Source organism: Cornus florida, unplaced genomic scaffold (assembly GCF_030987335.1).
Source record: "Cornus florida cultivar Cherokee Brave unplaced genomic scaffold, ASM3098733v1 CherokeeBrave_3.0.0_Hap2_Chr11, whole genome shotgun sequence".
Taxonomy (NCBI): Eukaryota; Viridiplantae; Streptophyta; class Magnoliopsida; order Cornales; family Cornaceae; genus Cornus; species Cornus florida.
The window spans coordinates 94,041,572-94,067,516 of NW_026775581.1; positions in this window are offsets into that span (position 1 = coordinate 94,041,572).

Genomic DNA, 25,945 nt, shown 5'->3' on the forward strand with positions numbered 1-25,945 from the left:
AAAATTTTGAGGATATTTTAGACTTAAACAATATTTCTTAATGTATATATAATAATAACTATTTTGCTAAATTTGTAACGACCCAAATTTACTGGATCCGAATCGCTAACCGGGTCCTTACGCGAACCCGCTGTTATGTAAGGGTACTATGGTCATTTTTCATTAAATTAATATTTTAATACCGAATAAGGGCAAAATGGTCATTTAACATAATTATGATGGTTTAAGACCCAAAATGATAAGATGGTCATTTACTAAGGTCATCCAATGATTATGATAAAGTTCGGGGATAATATGGTCATTCCCGTAATTAAGATATAATTAATATATTTTATTGGGCTATATAGTAAATATTAACAACATTAAATGTGTAATAAAGGGTAAAAGAGGGAATAAAACACACCACTAAAAAGCAAAAATACAAATATATTTTGTAACAAATATGTTGTATTACTAAACACAATTATTGTTTTATGTTTTTAAATTTTCATTTTTATTTTCTATTTTCACTCAAGAAAACAAAATCATGCTTCTGCTTTCTTAAGACTGCAAAAACAGAAAACGAAAAAGGCATTGTGGTTTGTGAAATAAAGGGTTCATGTCTTGTGCTTTGTTAGGAATTACTTATTTCGTTTATAATGCTTGGTGTAAGGGGTGGACACTTGTCCATTTACTCAAAAAGTTGTTACGTTGTTGTGTAGTGTTGCATACTTACACATTTATACGTATTTTAATTTTCATCAAGATTCGATGTAGAACAAGGATTGGGTTTAACTCTGATACTAACGGTAACAGATGGACGCTTGCTCATTAACTTAAAAACTTAAACTGTTTAAAAGTGCTGCATACTTACTCATTTATATACATTTTAATTTTTATTCAGGTTCAATGCGAGACAAATACTCCTTATCATACCTGGCCTGAAATAAAAGTACTACTGGTTTTGTGGATACGGATACTTTTTTCAGCCGTTAGGCTTTTAAATTATGAAAAAGTGTTACAAATCTTGGGACCCGAGATTTTGGATTCGGACGCCTAAAATTCATAAATCAGGCCCTAAATCAGGTTGATTTTTTAATTTCTCATTTAATAAGATTGGTAGTACGTTACAAATCAAATCAAGTAAAGTATTGACTATTACATAAATAAGTCAAGTATAATCCACTCTTCAATATCTTAACGCTCACATTTCATTTGCGTATTTATCTCTCATCCATCATTGATCACACAACACTTGTGCATGGATGAGTTAGTCACTTTCCTCGAGAGTAAATCAATAATTAATCCTTTACTCAATAGGACTCTGACCCAAATTCCAATTGGGCCAATTCCAATCCCTTCCTCGCTAGAAGTCTAATTCAATTCCCATATACACACACGCGAGGAGCATAGTCCTTGAGCGACTGTCAATTAGCAGTCACGGATGTGATTTATCGAAAACCTATCATAGTCCTTATAAGCAAAGAGTCGTATTATTAGGAAATATTTTTAAAAGACAAAATTATAATTCAAGGACTATGATAGGTTTTCGTATATATATTATAATTTTGTCTTTTAAAAATATTTCATAATAATACGACTCCTTGCTTATAAGGACTATGATAGGTTTTTGATAAATCATATCCGTGACTGCTAATTGATATATATATATCCTTTAAAATATATCTTTCAAAAATATATTTTTAATGTTTCCATAAATATAGAGAACCCATTAAAAATATAATTTTTATGTTTTACAAAAACTTAGAGAAATATTTTTTTTCTTTTCTTAATTGGTATTCACACACACATATCTCTATAAAAATTTGAACTCTTGACTTTTTTTAAAAAAATAAGAGTCTGATACCACTAGAGAAATATATTAAAAAATATTTTTTAAAGTTCCCATAAACATAGAGAAACAAGTTTGGAATTATGGGTACTTTACGATCATCGGCAGAGAAGAAAAATGAAAATTAAAAAAAGTTCAGAATAGCAGAGAAATTTCGGTAAAGAAGAGATCGAGGAGAATGATTGTATATCACAGGAGTCTCATACAAATAGAAGGAAAAAAGGAATATAGTATAAAGAGGATTGTTAATTACAGTAGCGGGTGCAACTATCCTTAGATAATCACAATTTGATTGGCTAAAAAATACAGGCTATAATTAATACATTGCTTTTATTTGTATGAAGTATTAAAATTTAATTTTGTAAGACAAAATTACCCTTTTTTTTTATTTTATTCTCTCTCCTCCCGTGTATTTGTGTGTGTGTGTGTGTATATATATATATATATATATATATATTTCTTTGTTCTTACTTTTTTTTCTTTAATTGTCTTTTTAAATTGATTCATTCTTTACTTTACTTGGTTTTTTTTTTTTTTCTTTTCAAAAATAATCATTTATCATTTGTAATTATCTATCACTTATTAAACAATTTTATCTAGTGTGACTATCTCCTTACCACTATACTTTTCTCTCGTTTTTTTACAAAATCATTCACTCTTATCATTCATAAATAATAAAAACTCAATTATACAATTACTTCAACTAAAATCCAATAAATGTAATTATTCCATCACCACTATACTTCTTTTTCCCTCTTTCTTTATTAAACCATTCACTTCTAGTTATCTTTTACAATTAAAATTCTATTATACAATTTTACTTCAAAAAAATTTTAATTCCATAATTTACTTCAATTAAATTTTACAATCTTGAAAATTCAAATGTAAAGTATAAATAAATAATATTTAATATATACAGGATCCATCAACAGTAAAAAAAAAAAAAAACTGAAAAAAGAAAGAAAAAAAGAAAAAGGAAAGAATGAATCCATTTAAAGACAACGTAAACAAAAAAAAAAAAAAAAGGTCATTTTCTAAACCCACTGATATACTTTTCTTTTAACACAAAACCATTCTCACCATATTTTTAGTTTTTATATTTATTTTTATAATTACTACCTATTGTAGCAATAAAATGTAATTACCAAAATAAAAATAGAAAAATCTTTGCTACTAGATTATTCAATTTTTATATTATTGAACACAAGTGCCCACAAATTCAACAAGGGAATTTTTCCAAATGCAACTCCTCAAAATCTAATTGAGTTAGTTTGAGAACACTGAGACATTTTAAAATTAAAATAGAAAGAATTTTGTTCAAATTTTAAATGAAACACGTAAAGAAAAATAAATTTTAATAATATATATTGATATTATCTTTCTTTAAAAGATTTTTATTTTTATTTTAGTAATTATTTTTTTAAAAAGATTTTTATTTTTATTTTGATAATTATCTTTTATGACTACTTAGGTGGTAATAATAAAATTAAAAGTGAAAGCGGTTTTGTGTTATACCACGAGACACCGGGACTCTCTCTCTCTCTTTCTATATATATATATATATATATATATATATATATATATGTATAGTGTGAAAGGTGGTGGTGGTGGAAAGTAGAGAGAGAGAGAGAGAGAGAGAGAGAGAGAGAGAGGATGGAAGAAGAAAACACAGCACGGCGTTCATGCTTGTATATATGCCTGTTGGCGGTGATTATGAGTCCAATCATATACTATGTTTTAGTGATCAAGGGGGCAGAGAAGGAACACTACATAAGTCACGGAGAGGCTGTGTTTCTCGACGATTGGGACGACTTTGAGTGTTGGTATGTGTGTGTGTATGGCACATTGGGTCTTTCTCATTAGGGCACTCCTCAACAAACCTCCTCGAATCACTCCGGAACCCAAACACTCTCAAACCCCCAATAATATTCACAAGGGTTTGACTTTATTACTTCCCTTTCCTTTTGTTTTCTTTAATTTTGTTTCAATTTTGCCACACCCACACAAAAACACACATCATGTATATCAATGATTGACTTGTCTCAGCATGTAAAATTTTTTATTGCCCTAGGTAGTTGTTTACAAATTGTTAATGATCAATTTTATGATGGGTGGTATTTTTTATTTTATTTTTGTGTGGGTGGGTGTTTTGATGCCCAACGGTGCTAATTTAGGCATCATTAGTTAGAAAATACGTTACGCATTTCAGAATCTCTGATTTTCTGATTTTAGGAGAAAGTTACACCCTAAAAAAGGGAATTAGAAAGCCCCAAATTTGATATTAACATAGAAAAGAGAGTTTCAAAAGTTACACCCAAAAATTTAATAGGAGCACGCTAATCGCTTTGTTCTGTGGGAAGTGTTTGAGAGCTTGTGTTAATGGCAGGGCCTTGACCCCAAGTGTTAATGACATTTTCTAGTGGGGATGATATATGGAATATTATGGCTTCTAGTTAGCTAGTATAGGTAGAATCAGGTTGTTTCACTAGACAAGGAGCTGGAGAGCCATACCAGGTAAATAAATTTTAATTTGTTTTATCATTTGACAAATTGATTATTAGAGTAAGCACATCCTAGACTAATATATATATATATATATATATATATATATATATATATATATATATATATATGTTTGTGTGTGTGAAGGCTGCTGTTGAACATATCATTTAAGAAACAAAAACAAATCACTAGGTCTTAGCAGTGAAGATATGGGCAACTGTCAAAATTTCTTCTCTCCAAGATCAGTCTTGCCTAACCCCTTAGAATGAGCCATTGTTCTGCCATAAATACTCCTGAACCAGAGCTTGCAATTGATCTGAAAATACCTCAGTTGTAGAAGTTGATTTTGCTTCAATTTGCCACCATGAACAATATGATCACTGATCAGCGATGTCGGAAGGTTTCGGGATCAGAAAGCCTCTACCAAAGAGAGGACAGATAAAAGTCAAGGGTACCAGTAAATATGCCTTCCATTCTTTTGTTTCTGTGCTCTCCATAGCCTCTTCGCATCACCAACATTGTAGCGAAATTTGATGGGAGGGGGGCAAATACATTAGAAATCGTCAGTCTATATCAGGCACTGTATATTTCCTACCTTCTTGATAATTGTTCATCTTCGTCTTCTATGGTGTAGTTCAGGGAGATTATATAATCAATAACAATCCAGAAAAAGCCTACAATTTCCTCTAGAAAGAAAAAGTACTGGTACTAATTTTAGTGCATAATTTCCATGATAGATTTTTTTTTGGGTAAGCAATTTCTGTGATAGACGTTGATGATTGTCATGGGTACTACATTGAAATTTACAAAACAAAAGCATCGCCTCCAAAACAAAAGCATTGCCTCCAAAATAGATTGGAATTACAATCCAATGGAGTTGCTGTGTTATGTTCTGTTTACTTATCATTTCATTTTAGAATATCTCTTAGAAGTTAGAAGGGAGGGCTCAAATTTTAGATCAGACATCATTTTAGTTATCTCAGACTGATACCCTGTATATATAGTGCATACTTAGCTTGGCCTCGGTGATAGTCTTTTATGACTCCTATGAAATCATAAATTAGGTAGGTGATACCGCATCTAATAAAATTGAACAGCTATGATTTTATTTTATTTTATATATTTATTTAACAGAAGGGGAGAACAGTATTCAACAAAAGGAGGAGTACAATAAGAAAGAAGAGCATCAAACAGCCACTGAGGCCAAATGCTCCACTCAAGATCATTACATTCAGCTTCCAGAGACTTTTTACTCAACAAGTGAGCAACATGGTTCCCTTTACGAGGGACCCAAGACACAGAGGCTCCCGCACACTCCATCAGAAGGAAGCAAATTCATGACACCGTCGATTCCTCCCTGAGCACAAGGCCTTGTGCAACAGATATACGATGGCATACTAGAAGTATTTCTGTCATGGTTCTTTCTAATTTAGGCATATCATTCATGTCTTGCACATCTCACTAGATGTCTTGCACATCTCACTAGATGTCAATTTGTTATCCTAGGGAAGTCCTCTTACAAGAAGAGGAGGCGGTCTGCATTCATCTAGACCTGATTGAGTGTTAGTAGTTACTTGAAACTTACCATTGAAACAACTTCGTCTACACAAATATATATTTCTACGGTAAAAACCGTTCTAAAAATAATTGCATGGTCTATAGAGTGGTTCAAATATTTCAATCACGTTACCTAACAGTTTTAACATCCCAGTCCAGTGATTGGAATGCATGCATATCTGTGGGACAAAATATGGTCTACGGCCTCTAGGTCCTGTTCTGTAAATTCACTTTATTTAATTTTGGTAAAAGAAAATCCACTTTGTTACGGTCAAGTAAATGATTCTCACTATATTCAGAACAATGAACAGGATCCACATCTGATATTTTTTACTTAATCCAGAGGTACCAACACTAGTTATATTATATGATATTTTGCCACACAATCTACTTACTATTTTTATTTTTTCTTAACTTTGTCCAAGTAATAACATACAATGATTTCTGTGGTCTTAAATATAGCAGAAGGGCGGGCAATATACGATTTTTGTAGCTGACCTCACATAAAGAAGGCTTTCTTGAGTTGAGTTAATAACATAAACTGATTTCAAAATAATTTGATTATAATTAAATCACTGAATTTGTAAAATTCAACCAATTAACTGTGCATGTGGTGAATTATGGCAGTGGCTCATAATTGCTCTTGCGGAATAACTTACCTAGTTTCAAACTTGGTTATAGACCTAATTGAGGGGTTGAAGTCTCTTAAATATTTTTGCATGTGTCTTAAATTTTAAATGATTGTTAATTTCAGCTTTATATTCAATTAATCATTCACTAACATAATCAATCAGCATACAGAATATTAATGGAGAACCACATGTATTTATATGAAGGGGGGTGGGGGATCTCTTTCAGGTGCAAACAATCCTTTATGACAGCTGGGAGATTCTCCAATAAGATTGAGTAGATCATCTTCTCCTAGCAAATTACAAGGGTCTTGGATAAGGCTTGCAATGGTCAGCAGAAGTTGAGGAGATTAGCGCCAATGGAGCGGAACTGGTCAGGAGGTAAGCTGGACTGATCAATATGTCGTGAATGCAGAAGCTGCTTCTTCTTCCGAAATTTTTTGTTCATTTATTTAAATATCCAGTTAATTGTGAAAACTGGTAGGTCTGTATATTGTGCTGCAAGTAGAATGGAATTGACAGGGTAGGAGGGACAGTGACGGAATGTTGTTACATTAATTGTAAGATGAGTGTGGAAATACATGGGAATTCCTTGCCTTAGTAGATTATAAAATGAGGCAATAGAAATTCACGTTCTCTCTCGTGTGTGTGTGTGTGTGTGTGTGTGTGTGTGTGTTGGGGGGGGGGGGGGGGGGGGGGCATTTCGGCCTTTCTTTTGCAGACCTTATCCTCAAATGCTTAAAGAAGAATCTGGAAATCGGGTTCTCCATATTTTCTCTCATATTTGTGGTAGTGGTGACAGTTCATACTGCGCTTATGACTCTGGGCCACGGAGGGAGTTACGATATTTTTTGTGTTAATAAAGGCGACATTTGCGTTCATAGAGATGATCGCAATGGCGTCCTACTTTATTCGTGGTTCACTTGACAGTCCATACTGCGCTTATGACTCTGGGCACGACCTCCTCTTCTTGAAGATGCACCTCCTCCCATTTCTGAAGACGTCCGTCACGTCCCACCACCTCCAGAGCTTGCCCAGCTCATACCCACCATCGACCCTTCCAACTTTCCCAGCCGGTTTCGCAAGAACATAATAACGCGCCGTGGAGCCAAGGTATATATGAGTGTGGGTGTGTGTGATTTTTTATCAGTTTTGCCATATATGGTGAGAAGAGTAAACACTTTGGTTTTATCATCAATCAGGGCCCTCTGGTGAGAAGAGTAAACACTTTTGTTTTATCATCAACCGGTTTACCTATTGTTGCATGATCATCACAAAGACTTTTGAAACCACGAATATAATTAGAAAGTGCAGAAGATCCTTTATGATGCATTAGAAGTTGTTAGTGTAAGCATAATTCACGCTTTTGTGAGGCTTGTGTGAATGCATGAGTAAGAACAACCCACACTTCTTCTGGGATGTCAAGTCCGACAACCACAACCAGAACTTCCTTGGTGAGCGTTCCAGTAATCCATCCATGGAGTAGTCGAACCAACTTTCTCCATGCAACATATTCTGATTGAGTGTAGTACCGCTCCCACTAGAATTTTCTTCGGTATTAGTTGATGTCAAATACATCTTTGGCATAGGAAGACTTTTATCAATAAAACCAAGCATATCTTGGAACTCAATAAGACTCATTATTTGGGTTTTCCAAATTAGGAAATTTAATTGAGTTAACTTAATGGAGACAAAGTTGGCGGCATTGAGAGATGATGGATAAGGGTAGTTTGATGTTGGAGGTGCCATTGATAAGAATTTGAGGTTGGAATCTTAAGAAGTTGCAGAACAATTAACACTTAACTGGTAAATAAGAGAGAATAGCACAAAAGCTCTGGGTAGTAGCTCTGATACCATGAATAACAAACTATGCACAGTCTTCACAATTGTGAACATAATTTCATACAATTCACATAATTTCCACAAAATCTGCACAGTTTTCACATAAAAAAAAAATCTATAGATAATTCATTTTAAAACGAAACAAGGAAAACCAAAATTCTTTAGAATATAGACTCAGAAAGTAATATGAGCAATTCACTCCCAATACCTTAAGCATTGCCAATGAAATCGGTTTTCATGAATAAAATAGTAGTCCTTAATTCGAAGAAAATCTGGACAGCTTTGAAAGAAAAATTTATAAAAAATTTATCTGACACCGGAATGTGGCAAATTAAATTTATTTTGAATTCTATATCATGAGAGTATAAGACTAAAATTTTTTGTAATCTTTTGATAACGGGTCATATAATTTCATAAATGTTCATTTTCAGACTATGATAAAAAACTTAGCAGCGACTACCGTTGGATTTTTAGAAATATAAATACATTGCATAAAATCATCAAAATTTACAAAAACATACTATACTGATGTGGGAACTTGCTATAAAATTTTAAGAACTGGTCTATGTCAGGAAATTAGTTTAAAAAATTTCTCAAAGTCCAATTTCTAGCAGTGACATGAAACTGGACAACAAATATTCCGGATTTTTAAAACAATATTTACATCTAAAATCATCAAATTTTTATGAGATATACTACACTGATAGGAGAAATTCCAGTAAACATTTCATTTCAATTAGAGTAACACAACCTTTAAACCAAAATTCGTTCCAAAGAAGGTTGAAATATTCACAAGGTAAGAAATTTCATCACCAAGTGAAAAAAATAAGTAAGATTCAACAAGAATATGACATGAATTCATCAACTAAAATCAAGATAACAAGAAATTTAACCACATATGAGGTTGTCCAAAACCAATAACATAATTATCATACTCTTAAGCATACTTTGACATGAATAACAACTAATTATTCACAATAATCAAGGAAATTGTGGGTTAGACACCCCTATCTCAAAAATAGCCAAAAACCCCAATTCAGCCCAAGGTCAAAATGTACCAATTGAAAATCCAAGATTGCCGAAATGTAGAGCTTAAAGAGCTCTCTAACTTTGCTAACTAGCTATTGATCAAAATCTTACTTGAACTAGATCAAAACCATGTCTAAAGCTTGTAAAACATGGTGGAAAGAAAACGAAAAGAAAAAGAAAGAAGAATGTAGAAGGTTGTGGCTGAAATGAGACGATAAGTTTGGGTTTTCTCGTCACACACTCCTTCTTATATAGCGAGAAGTTATTCAGTACCTCATAGGTACCATGTCATTGTGCTGACATGGTACCTCCATCCACTACAAACACGACATGTGTTAAAAATTAAAAAAACATTCCAAGTCAGCACAAGTTTCACAAAATAGGGAAGGTAGCAAACGGAATAGTAACTCCGTTTGAAATTTCAAAATCCCTCCACTTTTTTTTAACTCAAATTTCAAATTTTAAAAATCAGACTAGAGATTGTTTGCTCTAAAAGCTTCTCTTTCGTAATTCTCATCCTCTTTCTCTCTCCTGAATCTATCCACACACTGAAAATCATCCCAAGCTGTCCTTCATCACTAGAACACTAGCCGTGAGTAGATCATTGTGGTGGCTGACATCCCATGGCCGTGACTGTCATCGCCTTCAAAGAAAGCACCTTTGACTTCACCATGGTTGCCATATACATTGATTCTGGCAGTAGCAGACTTGGAGGCTTCACCTTTCTCCACTCAGGTGTTGTTGCTACAACCTTGTCTTTGTAGCAATGGACGGACGCCAAAAAAATGGTGTATTTTTTTAAAATTTTTATGAAATTTTTGAATTTTGTTTTTATTGTTTCTTTTGCTTCTTGCATCTTGTTCATCTATATCATCCATTAGATTCTCTACGTTAACATTTTATCTGTTTTTAACTTTTTTATTATTAATGATATCACTAACTCGGTAATTTTGTTTACTTATCAGGCTCTGTTATGAATTGAGGATGCTTCTTGTGATTGCAAATTGGTGGCTCCATTAAAGGCTTTAAGGATGGAAATAGGGAGATGAATAACAGTATCATCCTTTAACCAAAAGACAAAGAAACTTTTTAAATACTTCTATTGTCAAATTCTTGTTGGTGTTCTTGTTGGTTGTAATGAGAATGACTTTTGATGGTTTGCAATAGGACCTATAACCTATTGTTCAAATAGAAGAGAAACTATTGTAATAAGAATTTGTATTGTGATGAAAGTTTTTTGGTATGAATTTTTTTTGGAGGTAATTTTGCTTTTTCAACGCTGGATTTGGTCATGTTTCTTGGTCATGTTTGCATTCCAATCATCCCATAAATTTGTAAGAGATTCCTAAAAACATAACTCACAAAAAATAAAAAAATACATTGAAGATAATACTAGACTAAGATGTGGCATCTATTGACCACAATATCACATTGAAGCAATCTAGTAAAACTTAACTTTTGCAGTTAAAATATTCACTTGAAGAGAAGACATGGAATGAGAACTGGATTATTTGGCAACCCATACGTCATAAAAAATTACAAAGTCCAAGTAGACTTGCTACAAATGGTTGATAAGGAGCAGACTGATGAGGGCACAATTTGTTTCTAATACAAATTACTCTCAACCACAATTGAGGATAAAGTTTATTACTTTATATTGGTGCCGATTCAGAGCAGTATTGGATCTTCTTCAAGTTTATGGGCCAGTCTTGGCGGCATTGGATATGAATCAAAGTCTGAAACATGGTAGTCACCATATTTCTTTGATTATCTACCATTTGATAAGAATCCAAAAATATCCGAAGTTTATTAATGTCAACCTGAAACCACCATCTCGCCTGGACAGTTCGATCCACATTCGCGAGAACACTGCAACTCCATCCTCCTCCGTCAAGGTAGATGGGTCATCAAGGATCGGGATTCTCCGTTTCTCTATCTTTGTGAACATGAACATTCAAGCAAAAATACCCATGCTTTCTAATGGTGTTTTAGGAAAAAAATGAGGGATTTGTGAGTACTCAATGATCGAAAATGGCCGGTCGTCAAGGCTTCGGAGAGAGTTACTTACCAATTGATGTCATAACGGATGAGATTGCAAAGAATTGAAACCACGATGAAATAGAAGGTGTTGTATTTGAAGGTTGTGATAGTCACGACCATGGATGTCAGCCACAACAATGAACTATTCACAGCCATGGTGTTCCATTGATGGACAGCTTGGGATGATTTTCAGTGTATGGATAGATTCAGAAAAGAGAAAGAGTGAGAAAGAGGGTGAGAATTATGAGAGAGAAGATTTTAAAGCATATAATCTTTAGTCTGATTTTTAAAATTTGAAATTTGAGTTAAAAAAAGTGGAGGGATTTTGAAGTTTTGGACGAAGTTACTCCTCTGTTTGCTACCTTCCCTATTTTGTGAAACTTGTGTTGACATGGAATTTTTTTTTAATTTTTAACACATGTCATGTTTGTAGTGGATGGAGGTACCATGTCAGCACAATGACATGGTACCTCTAGGGTACTGAATAACTTCTCTTATATAGCGGGGGAGTTAGTGGACCTTCGGTCCCACTACTAAAAATACCAAAATGGCCTCCAAGCCCCAAATAATGTAATACATGTACACACAATACTAAGCCACATTAAATAAATTTAAATGTCCACCAATACATTAAATAAAATAAAAGAAAATATTGTCGGGAAAAATTTTCGAATACGAAAACCAACTCTGGGCCCACACAAGACCTCCGGGGCACAAAAACTAAAAATGAACCAATGGACTCTAAATACATTTATAAGAGTCCGAGAGTCGAAAAAATTGTTCAAAATGAATTTTGAAAACCCACGGCATGTATCTTCACACATAGAGAAATGAAATACATAAAATTCAAAAAAAATGCAGTAAAAATGAAAAATGGGGCCGGACCTCACAAAAGAGATGAATGAAACATCCATAGAGAAGAGATTGCATCATTCCCTCTTTTTGTTTGGTTAAATGGAAGAAAAGAGAATAAGACAATATTATTTTATTTGTTAAGAAAGAAAAAAAAAAGAAAGTGCTAATTAGAAGAAAAGTTTTTTAATCTAAAAACATTTATAATAGTCTTACCTTTCTTCTTTTGTGTCTTTCATCTATATTCGAAGGATCAAGGGTCTTCTGATTTAGTAGTATCTTCTCTACCTTCCAAAGTGAATTGTGAGGATTTGAGCCTCCGAAAGACCAAAGTGAGTGTATCAACAGTGTGTGTGTTTTTCCTTGTTTTATTTGGTATGTGTTTGATTATTGCCATCTTCCTGTATTGGTCTTTCTCATTTTGGCACTCGTCAACAAACCTCGGATTAGTTCACACCCCCAACCAAATAATATTAATAATAATGCTTTGTCTTAATTACTTTTCCTTTACTTTTGTTTCATTTTGCCACACCCTCATTATGTTCATTTTCTTGCACTATTAATTCTTTAGGATCGATTTTATGATGGGATACACATATCCTTTATTTATTTATTTATTAGTGTTTTATGATTAACACATGTCCCTTTTTAGTTTTTTATGAAAAATACATATGTAATATGGTTTCTAAGTTGTAATATAGGTAGGATCAAGTTGTTTCATTAGGCAAGGACTTGGAGAGGCATGCCAGCTAAATGGTTTGACCATAAGACAACTCGAATTAATTTTAATATGTTTTATCATTTGGCAAATTGATTATTAGACTCTAAGCACAACCTACAGTAGCATATTGTGTGTGTGTGATGTGGGTTATTAGAATGAGCCACTGTTCACTAGATGTCAATTTGATATTTAATAGAGACAATACATACCACATCTGTTCAGTGTTCGAGGCTGCCTTGTGCATGAGCATTTTGGCAGGTACTATTGTATTATGTCCATTCCACTTATAAGTTTTGTATAGACACTCATCTACTTCGAAAACAATCTTAGAACAAGACTAAACAACAAAACATAATCGATAAACTCACCCGGTGTCAAGGCCTTCCGGACTAATCTCACCAAAAGTATTTTTCATTACGAACTTTCTATCATTTTTAGAACCAAAACAATAGTTAGGAGTGGAGTGAAGAAGCAAAGAAAAAATCTTACAACAGATTTACGTCATCCAACAATAGACAATTGCAACATATTTTGTAAAGTCATTAGCATGTTCATATAAATTTTTTTTTTATTACATATAAAAAAATTAACCCCAAAAGAGTCCGAATTTTCATTTTAATATTTTTTTTAAAGGTGAGTCTATAAAAAAAATAACAATATGTTGATGCACAATATAATATTTCATGAAAACGATCTTTGTTTGGGCTAAATTTTTTATACGTTACGCTCCATATGTAAATGAATAAGTCTCAAATTTTTCTTGCAAATATCCCAAGTATTTTATTTTTTAAAAATAAAATAAGACTGTTACAACATATTTTTAGATTATTTATTTCTCTCTGGTTATGGAGGTTTGTTGCACAAATCTTAAATTTCTGAAATTCTTATTTCATAAGATTTTTGTGCATATATTATTTATAATTTTTGAATGTATGATTTGTGAGATATGAATTTTTTAAAGTTCGGATGAATTATGATTTAAATAAAAGGGCATTTTGGTCCAAGTATCCACTTTTATACCCCTTTGATAGTTGAGGGGGGTTTTCTGGTAAAAAAATAGATAGGGGTTTATTGGGAGAGAGTACAAGTCAATGGACTTTTTTTGTACTTTACTCTATTAATATATTAACGGACACTTTCAATAAATTAACAAGGATGTTAAAAAAATTAAATATATATTATATATATAAATTTTAAGACACATGTGTAATTGGGGTGGGGGCGAGGAGGGTTTATCACTAAATACCCCTCCGCCTTAAACCCGTTTCGGATTTTAAATTATTTTATTATATCCATCTCAACCCATCTAGAGAGCTATCAAATCTGTCGTATTAGGGGGGCGGGACGGAAACTCACTATGTCCGGGGAAATTGCCATCCCTAAGGCCCAACCCAGAAAAGGGCAAAAAACTGGCCCAACAAAAGATTGGTACCAAATGGCCCAAACTAAGTCATGAGACTAGATTGAGCCTGAAACCATCTAGGAGAGCACGTGGGGCATCTCACTTTCCTTTGATAAAAAATCGACCAATTGTTAAAAAAATTACTTTCCTTTATAAAATATAGTTTCTCCCAATAGTAGAAATATTACTTTCCTTTAAAAAAAGTATATAGTATCTTTTTCATTCTCACTCGTTCAGCCTAATCAAACTAAGCCAAGAGTAAATCAATTTTAATCCTTTCCTTACTAGGACTCCGACTTAATAGGACCAATTCCAATCCCTTACTCACTATAGATCCAATCGGTGCGTCACGTGTGTGTGTGTGTGTGTATATATATATATATTATGCCTCTTGTTCATTGGAAAATCTGTAGAAGATAGGAAGAAGATGGTGGGAAAAGGAGAAAACTCAGCAGCGACTTCATGCCTGTTGGCATGCGCGGCGATAGTCCTTGCGTGTCCAACAATATTTGTGTTTGAACTTATCAGGAGGGATGAGAAGATGTCTCACGACGGATGTGGTGTGTTTTTTCTTGTTTTATTTGTTTTGTTTTTGATTATTGACATCGCTATGTGTATTGCACATTGCGTCAATCTCTTTTCGGCACTCTTCAACAAAACTCGGATTACTTCACTCCCCCAACACTCTGAGTCTCACCCAAATATTCAGCCTTAAGATTACTTTCCTTTATTTTTGTTTCTCCCTCACTATCTTCTTTTTCTATTGCACACTATTAATTGTCAAGGATCCTTTTATGATGATGAACACATGTCCCTCCTTTTTAGTGTTTTATGATGGATGATACATATGTCTGTTTTTTTAATGTGTAATTGTGCTAACACACCTCACTACATGTCAATTTGATATTATCATAGAAAATACATCTCATAATATCTGATTTTAGAAAACAGACTTTTGAAGAAAAAAAAAAAAAAAAAAAACGAAAAACAAGTGAATTACAATTTACAATGTTACTCTTGAGCGGGGTAATATAGATATGATCAAGTTGTTTCACTAGGCAAATATTTGGAGAGGCATGCCAGCTAAATGGTTTGACCATAAGACAACTCCGAATTTAATTTTCATTTGTTTTATCATTTTGCAAATTGATTATTAGACTCTTACACACAACCAAGTGTGTGTGTGTTTGTGTACCTAGTGTGTGTTTGTGTGAGTAGAGGGGGTGTGCGTGTGGGGGTATTAGAATGAGCCACTGTTCACTATATGTCAATTTGATATTTAATATAGACAATACATACCGCAGTTGGCAGGTACTATTGTGTTATGTGCATTCCACTGCTAAATTTTGTATATGCACCCATCTACCTTTTTTTTTTTTTTGGTTTAATGCACTCATCTACTTCGAAACAATCTTAGAACAAGAATAAATAAAATAATCGAACTATTTTAAGATCCAAAACGAAAAAGTTTCGAAATAAAATTCTAAGATCAACAGAAGAAACGAGGTCGGGATTCGATAATCGAATCCCGAGCGAAGAGATGCGCCCTGCGCCCGGAACAAGTTAAGATAGAACAACTCCCATGCTTTATTTCTGTCCTTAGGATTTGAGTGAAGACATATATCTGAAAGCCCACTATCATGCTTTATTACTGTCTAAAACATTGCTTAGGAGTCTAGCAGAGAGAGAATCGATTCACCACATGGATGGTAGACAATTACTGCTAGTTTGTAAAGTCATTAGCATGTTCATATAGAAATTTAGAATAAAGGGTGACATTAGTTTTGTGTGAAAAATTCAATAATTACATAATGCAGTTATAAGTTCCACTACCTCCCTTTTTCTTGCTTTATCCACGTGCTCAAACTTTAGAAGTTTATTGTTTCAATAAACAGTGGTACTGGACAAAAGATTCTCTTCTCTAATATACTAGAGGCATCATAACTTGAGAAAATTGAACAGTGAATTCTATAAATATAAAAACTGGAAAGATCCATTTTTGAACCTATACAAGTGATCAGAAGTACTCCACCTAATCCAGACCAAGTTAACCCAGTGGCATGGTTGTTTGGTCCCCTGGGTGTTCAAGTTATGAGAAGTATTTCTGTCATGGTTCTTTCTAATTTAGGCATATCATTCATGTCTTGCACATCTCACTAGATGTCAATTTGATATAAAATGCAGACAATTCATCTCTTGCAGTGTTCAAGGCTTATTATGAATTTATGCCTGAACAATTGGCCGGTACTATTGTATTATGTGCACTCCACTTTTAAGTTTTCTACAACAAGAAAACGCGGAAGTACGATTGCAATTCTTCAATCTTTTGTTTTGTGAATTCAATTATTCGTGATCAGAAGTACTCCACCTGGGTGTTCAAGTTATTTGTACTCTCTAATTGTTCTATGCCATTCAAACGTACTGTCCTCTTCCATATGTTCTTTCTTTTCCTGCCCACACACTTTTTTCTTAGGCAAAAGATTTGTTATCCGATCCTAGGGAAGTCCATTCATCTAGACCTGATTGAGTGTTAGTAGTTGCTTGAAACTTACCATTGAAACAACTTCTTTTACACAAATATATATTTAATATTTGCATGGTCTATAGAGTGGTTCAAATATTTCAATCACGTTACCTTAGTGATTGGAATGCATACATATCTGTAGGACAAAATATGGTCTAGGGCCTCTTGGTCCTGTTCTGTAAATTCACTTCATTTAATTTTGGTAAAAGAAAATCCACTTTGTTATGGTCAAGTAAATGATTCTCACTATATTCAGAACAATGAACAGGATCCACATCTGATATTTTTTACTTAATCCAGAGGTACCAACACTAGTTATATTTTATGATATTTTACCACACAATCCGCATACTATTTTTATTTTTTCTTAACTTTGTCCAAGTAATAACATACAATGATTTCTGTGGTCTTAAATATAGCAGAAGGGCGGGCAAGATACGATTTTTGTAGCTGACCTCACATAAAAAAAGAAGGCTTTCTTGAGTTGAGTTAATAACATAATCAAATCACTGAATTTGTAAAATTCAACCAATTAACTGTGCATGTGGTAAATTATGGCAGTGGCTCATAATTGCTCTTGCGGAATAACCTACCTAGTTTCAAACTTGGTTATAGACCTAATTGAGGGGGGTGGAGTCTCTTAATTTTTTTTGCATGTGTCTTAAATTTTAAATGATCGTTAATTTCAGCTTTAAATTCAATTAATCATTCACTAACATATAATCAATCAGCATACAGAATATTAATGGAGAACCACATTTATTTATATGAAGGGGGGTGGGGGATCTCTTTCAGGTGCAAACAATCCCTTATGAGAAGCGAGAACAACTTATTAACTTATCAAAGCGTTTATCTCTCATCCTGTTCATGGCTATCTTTGCTTATGACAGCTGGGCATTCTCCAATAAGATTGGCTGCTGCTCAAACACTATATGACATTGCAACTAATTCCCCAAGGAAAAACCCACATGACATGATCAAGTGGCCGAAGAAATCTTCACAGAAAGCCATGAAAGCTCGCAAGTTGCTGCCGGTGAAGAAGCCCAGGCTCTCCATAAATGAGAAGAGTAATGGTCTTGGTCATGCCCACACCGTGAGAAAAGTCCCAGTAACATGGGCTGCTCGCAGATCGTGTAGATCATCTTCTCCTACCAAATTACTGAGGGACTCAGTTGTAGAACCAAAACATTATAGTCCTGACATTGTAAAGCAATCTTCTGTGATGCCACCATCCACAAGGGTCTTGGATAAGGCTTGCAATGGTCAGCAGAAGTTGAGGAGATTAGCGCCAATGGAGCGGAACTGGTCAGGAGGTAAGCTGGACTGATCAATATGTCGTGAATGCAGAAGCTGCTTCTTCTTCCGATTTTTTTTGTTCATTTATTTAAATATCCAGTTAATTGTGAAAACTGGTAGGTCTGTATATATTGTGCTGCAAGTAGAATGGAATTGTTGTAGTGTTTCATCACAGGGTAGGAGGGACAGTGACGGAATGTTGTGACATTAATTGTAAGATGAGTGTGGAAATACATGGGAATTCCTTGCCTTTGTAGATTATAAAATGAGGCAATAGAAATTCACGTTCTCTCTCTTGTGTGTGTGTGTGTTGCAAATTGCATAGATGTCAGTGTCGAAATGGTAGATGACATAGCAGGTATCACCCTTTTTATGAAGGCTTAAATGGTTGAAGTCGTTGCAGATCATGCCAAATTTCGATCAATCAGATTCACCATTTCACTCGGGTAGATGCTATATAATCTTCTATTTTCCAAACAAACGGAGCTCGCTTAACTCAACTCATTAGGCTCAGTTCATTACTTGCAATTTCACACCTCTTGCTTGCTATTATTGATTCAATTATATACTTGAAATGTTCTTGAAAAAAATTAGGGATTTAATTTGGATTCGGTTTGTTAGTTACCTCAAAAACAAAAACAGATGCAATACAAACCTTAATACATACTCCTAATCAAAGAATAATTCTTTTGATTATAAATGTGGTTCTATATTTAATCCATTTCTCATGGAGTGCTTTTGCATGTGTGAAAGAATTGGACTCTCCCTGCACACAGTGGCCGCATGAGTGGCCATGTGTCGTTACCTAATTAATCAAAATTTTAAATTGGGAGAAAACTGGGTAACTTCTTGCGTGTATGTGCCCCGGAGGTCTTTACCGTTCGATTTGCGAACCAGCTATTCAAACGAAAGAAACTCGGAATTTGTATTTTTCACTCTGTGTTTCTTTCCTTTTAAATGGTTGTCTCAATTTTCAAAATTTTGGGGCAATTCATGTGAGATCTAATGTAGATCTAATTTTTGATTCGCTAGTGGGATTCGGGCGGTCTGAGGGAACCACCACGGCTCCTCTCTTTTAGAGAATTCATACATTCCTTATCAGTGTATGAACAACTATCTCTCGAGCACAGGTTTAGTTTGGTTCAATGGGATAAATATGGTTCAATTAATTATTATTATTATTTTCTTTTGTTGTTGTTGTTGTTTACCAATGATGATGAAATATTAAAATTTTCAATTATATTTCTCAATTAGGCTTTTAAGACTAATGTGGTTTTTGATAAAATTGAAAATAAAGTACTGAAAATAAATATATTTTGAATTTTCAGCCTTTAGCATTGAGTGATAAGTGATATCTCTATCACTTAAAATTTTACCCCATTTTAAATAACATTTACCGTTTTTAGTGATATTCAAATTCATTATGAAAAGTACTTAATTAAATTTACGTTAAATCCGTTTAAAATTAAGTGCTAAATTCAAATAACAACTAAATCACATAAATGTTAAAGTTGCGTATTTTTTATACTATTTTATAGGCAAAAGAGCAAAAGACCTCCCTAAATAATACAATAGTTGCATAATGCTCCCCTGAACTATTTTTACAATCAAGTCATCCCCCTTAGCTATTAAAAGGAAGCAAAATACCCCCTTTAAGGTCATCGAAGACAACTTTCCGACCAGCTAAGTGATACAATTACTAATTCACCCTTAGTTATTAATTTATAATAAAAAAATATAAAATTCATGTATGTGAAATACCAATAATACCCTCATATTTTTATTTTATTTTTTTCCTCTTCATTCTCTCTCTACCTCTTGTCCTTCACTTACCCGAACCCATTATTGTCAACCATCCACATAGTGTAATACTCCTAATTTAACAAGGATAATTCTGGAATTTATTTAATTATTTAAATTGTGTTTTATGTGTTTAGTTGTGAATTTGTTGGTTTCATTGTTTCATTGGATTTAATTAATTATTTGAATTTTGTGACTTGTTTAAGTATTGTAAATTATTTATTCTATTTAATTCTTTAATTGTTTATTTATTGGGTTTTAATTATTTGATGAAATTGTTTTCTTTAAATAGAATTAATTATTAAATGATTTAATTAAGTAAATGAGTTTTTACGTTAGTAGGATTAATTAGGGTTTTGTTTTAGCATCATTGTTGTAGCCGACGTAGTATAGGATTGTTATATTGTGATACCCCTCGGATCCGAGACACGGGTTGATCAGGCCCAGGCCCGAGCCTGAGGGAATATCAAACAATTAATATTTTATAATGAACACGGAATACAAAATGAATTAAGAAATGAAATTAAAGCTGAAAGGAACTAAAAATAGAATCCGCAAAAATATTATAATTATTAAAATCCATCAAACCCCAAACTCCAAACCTCCCTCAGTTTACAACTCGGGAATCTATCTCTAGTGGACCGCTATTAAACATCCAAACGGAAGATAAAACAATTGTAATAAACGTCCAGAAATAAAACTAGGGAGAGAACCCTATATCGTCGGAAGAGTGAATAGAGACCTCTGCTCAGCATGAACACGTCTAAGCTTGGAACTGTCGTGTACCTGAAAAATAGAAGTGGGTCAGGCCCACGCGCAAGTTCTATACTACTACAATCCAAACAGAGGCCCGATACGCATGTACATCCTAAACAATTTAACAATAGCTAATAGTCCGTAAGTGTATATATATAGTCACACTAAAGGACTCTCACTGGACTACAGGCCGGTCTCAACCTGAATAGAGGTAATATGCTAAAAACGCACACGAAGTGGGCATGTGTACCTAAACCTAAACAGGGTACACCTCTAACCATCGTATCCAGCTATGCATCCCAATGCATATACGCTCCCTAACCGTCGATCCTGAGACTCAAGCTCATATCGAGGTACCATAATAGTAATATATTTAAAATCCATTCAAAATCCATAGTAGTGCCGCTCAACTAGCTGTTACCATGACACTACAAATCCATAGGATTTAACTTTTAGTTAATCCATTCATTAATCCAGAATAGGTAGGTTTTGGTATTTTGAAACCAAACCGTCCCTAGTATACCATCGTCCCATACCGGTGTATACTATCCAACCATCTAGCAGTTGATAATATCGGCAACTGAAGCGAATATCAACTAATTTCATACATCCAATAATTGATAACAACAGTAGTGATGTGAGCATCAATAAGTAGAGTAAACATAGTCAGTACATACGGTTACACAAAATCCGATATAATACAAAGTTTAAATATTAATAGTATTCCACATCCAGTAGTTGATATCACAGACATTTGGGGTAAATATCAATAAGGTCCACGCTCCAAAAATTGATACTAGCAGTACTAATGAAAGCATCAAAACAAAACTTTAGCAAACACATAGGCATGCTTAATCTCTAATGTTTCACAGACTCAGTAGAGTCCACATCCAGCAGTTGATATCACAATCAGTTAAGATAACCATTAACCATGTCCATTACTCCATCAGTTGATACTAAAAGTGTTGATGTAAGTAACAAGACAAAAATACAGTATGTATATATACATGCTTAGTTTTGGTTGTTTCACAAGTCCAGTTAATGTTAAATTTAAATTTAATATAAAGCAACATTAACACATCCTAAACAAATATAAACAGTTACATGCTCCTGATATAGTGTGATACAAGTTCCATTTATTATATAAGTTGCGGAGAAAAACATCAGCACAAAGAATTAACAACTTAATTCTTTCAACTCTAAAACTATATACTTATTGATTTGAATTCTCTACTGTCCAAGCCATTCCAAAGAATTTATTCCTTAGCCCTACTTTTGGAACCCTAATTCACACCCATACTTCAACCAAACCTTCCATATACAACCCTAAACACCACTGAACTCCAAAACCATGCACTGTATGAAGAAAAATACCCAAAAAACGAACATGCAGGCAATATGGAGCAAGAGCCTGCTCCAAAAAAAATGTGGAGCCGGCTCTTTACCCTTGAAGCCGGCTCCCACAGCCTTGGGAGCCGCCTCCCATCAAAGGGAGCCGGCTCTCTCCAAGGGAGAGCCGGCTCTCCCCCTCTCTGCCTCGTCTCTTCGCCCTCTATCTTCGTTTTTACGCCTCTGCTACCTCACGCCATGATTTCCGGAGACTGTAACCCACTCCCAGTACATCCCAGTTCGTGCTTAAGTCCAGTTAACATTATACACATTGTTTTAAACAGAGATTCATACAAGCAAACAATAGGTTCTTAACAGTTTTACAAAGCGTGAAAACTTACAGACCAGTTTCGGTTTAAGCACAAACAAAGAATGTTTTAATTGATCTGATTAATCCTAAAATTGTTCAAGAATGAAAAGAACACAAAACCTAAGGGAGAGAGTAAGGATAGAACTTGCCTTATGCCGACGTTCGCCTTAATTTGCCGTCGAATCCTTCGTTTGCTCTCTGTTTCCTGCCGTCTCTAAAACTACTCACAGACTTACTGTGTCGTAGTGTTATGCTAAAACCCTAGACAAACCCCTTAAATGAGTATTTATAAACCACTATAACCCTAGGCTCAATTAAACTCTAATACAAATCACTCGGCCCATTAAACAACCTAGGTTTAAAACATTGACGGCTATATAAACTATAACCCTAATGTAATACTATCTGTGTGCAACCTTCTATACTGACACGTTAAGATAGAAAAAAAATAAGGAAATTGAATCAAATAACTTCAAGTAAGACGATTAAATAATTAACTTAAGCAATTAATTCAAATAAAGCAAATTATTCAAATAAAGCAAATAATCACAATTAACCATTAAAAATTTAACTAAATAATTAATGAAATTCTAGGACTATCCTTTTAAAAATTAAAATAAAACAATAATCAAAGAATTTACAGAACACAATTAAACCAATTAAAACATTAAATAAAACAATTAATGAAAAGAAAACAATGAAACAAAATACCGAGACTATCCTTTTGAAAATTAGGGGTATTACATATATTGTCGGTTGTATAATTCACTTTCAATTAGAATTAGGGTTTAGGTTTTACTTAAGCCTATAAATATAGTATTAGACGACTACTTAGGGTTTAGAGATAAAAAAAAACCTAGTCACGACATAAAGAAAATAGAGAGAAGTTTAGAGGAGTCTGGGAGAAATTTGGGAAGCATCAAAGGGAAGAAACAGAGAGTTAGCTGGAGTTTGTTGAACGACGTCGGTGTAAGGCAAGTTTTATACTAGCTCTATCTCTTTGGCCTGTGTTCTTTGCATCTCTAACACAATCTCAGGATGGGTAAAAACTAAATTAAACTGCTTAGTTGCATGGAATTTGTTCAAAACTGGTTGTGTTTCCGATTAAGTATTTTGCATGTTTTATTCTGTTTTGTGTAACTCTTGTTCCTATTGAATTCAATTAATGAATGATGAATTTAAATTACTCTGGAATACCCTAAGACTTAGTTTTAAATTAACAAGAAACTTGGGTTGGAGGAACAAAGTTGCCGGAGTTGGAGAAGAAGTTGAACAACATGTTTTCTTTTAGGTGCATGTTAATCGTTTTTAAACTATTTTGTTTAATTCTTGTTCCCACTGAATGTGATTATTAATCAAGGAAGTTAATTAACTTTTGAACACCCAAGGACTTAATTTTCATCAGCAAGAAATTTGGTTTGAAGGATCAACACAGCCGGACACCGCCGGAATTGGAAAAATGACGCACAGGGGAAGAAGCCTGCTCTATTTCAAGTAGAGCAGGCTCAATTAAAAGATGGAGTAGGCTCTACTTTGTAGTAGAGCCGGCTCTACTTGGTGATGGAGGCGGCTCCACTCTAGGTGGAGCCGGCTCCTTCGAGGGTTTTCTTTTTTTTTTTTGGTTTTCTGCGAGACTGCTAGTTACTGTGCTTGGATTAATGGGTTTTCAGGGGCAACTAAGAGTTTAATTAGAGGTTCTCAGTGATGTTTAAATTCCTACTAAACTTCAGAAGGTATGATAATACATATTTATACTATAGAAGGTTAGTAGAAGGGACATTATGAAACTTTTAAGAAAGTTTATATGGTTGCTTTGTGCGAATGATTCAAGTTTTTAATTTTAATTTAGCAATTGAATTAGGCGTTTGATATGTAAATCATATAACAGGGGTATGGGATTAAGTCGGAATAGCAATGAAAGCTCTACTTATCTCCTCTTTTGGAATCAATCACTGATCAAATGGTAAATACTAGATACTCACTCTTTTTAGGGTTTTGCTGTAGGTTTGAAAAGTTGACCGAGAGGGAAGGAAGAAAGGAACAGAGTTGGGTACAATTGTGTCGCTTTTACCATGTGAATGTAATTTATTGGAGAAATAAATTTTTTAATAAATATTAAAATCAATACAACATCTTTAAAGATGATTTGATTCATATGAAAATCACTTCAAAATTCATTATCATGTTCAATAAATTGATATGGTCTAATTTGGACAGCATGGTTTCTATTTATCCAAACATTTAACAAGTTTTTGAAACTTATTGCATTGGTAAGTACTATTAATATCAAAAGTAGATTTATTAAAATGCTTAATGAGCATTTGTATAACCATTGCTTTGTCATGAGGATCTTCATGCGGGGCTCTGTCATTATCATTGATTTACACACTTTTAAATATGTGCAAAGGTGAGGATTATGGAGGCCATTGATATGCTGTGATGCATGAAGGTAAATATCGTTCAAAACAAAGGGATATTAATGAATGCTCTACTTATCAGCTCTATTGGAATCAATCGCTGATCGAAGGATAAATACTAGATACTCACTCTTTCTAGGGTTTTTTTGTAGGTTTGAAAATGTGACTGAGAGGGAAAGGAAGAAAGGAACAGAGTCGGATACAAATAGGTCACTTTTACCATGTGAATGTAATTTTTTTGGAGAAATAAAATATTTAATAAATATTAAAATCAGTACAATATCTTTAAAGATGATTTGATTCATAAGAAAATCACTTCAAAATTCATTATTATGTTCAATAAATTGATATGGTCTAATTTGGACAGCATGTTTTCTATTTATCCAAACATTTAACCAGTTTTTGAACCTTATTTCATTGGTAAGTACTCTTAATATCAAAAGTAGATTAATTAAAATACTGAATGAGCATTTCTATAACCATTGCTTTGTCATGAGGATCTTCATACGGGGATCTGTCATTATCATTGACTTACACCTTTTTAGATATGTGCAAAGGTGAGAATTTTGGAGGCCGTTGATATGATGTGATGCGTGAATGTAAATATCGTTCAAAATAAAGAGATGGCAATGAAAGCTCTACTTATCACCTTTATTGGAATCAATCACTGGTCGAAAGATAAATGCTAGATACTCACTCTTTTTAGGGTTTTTCTATTGGTTTGAAAAAGTGACCAAGAGGGCAATGAAGAAAGTAAGTCGGGTACAAATGGGTCACTTTTACCATGTGAATGTAATTTCTTGGAGAAATAAAATATTTAATAAATATTAAAATCGGTACAATATCTTTAAAGATGATTTTATTCATATGAAAATCAATTCAAAATTCATTATCATGTTTGATAAATTGATATGGTCTAAAGGTTGTCTAAATATTGCTTAATTTAATGTAAAGATATTTTTAAAAGATAGAATTTATAAAAGTCAGAAAAAATGAAAAATGAAAAAAGTACCACTTGAAATTCTTAGAATGTCTCCTATAAAGGCTG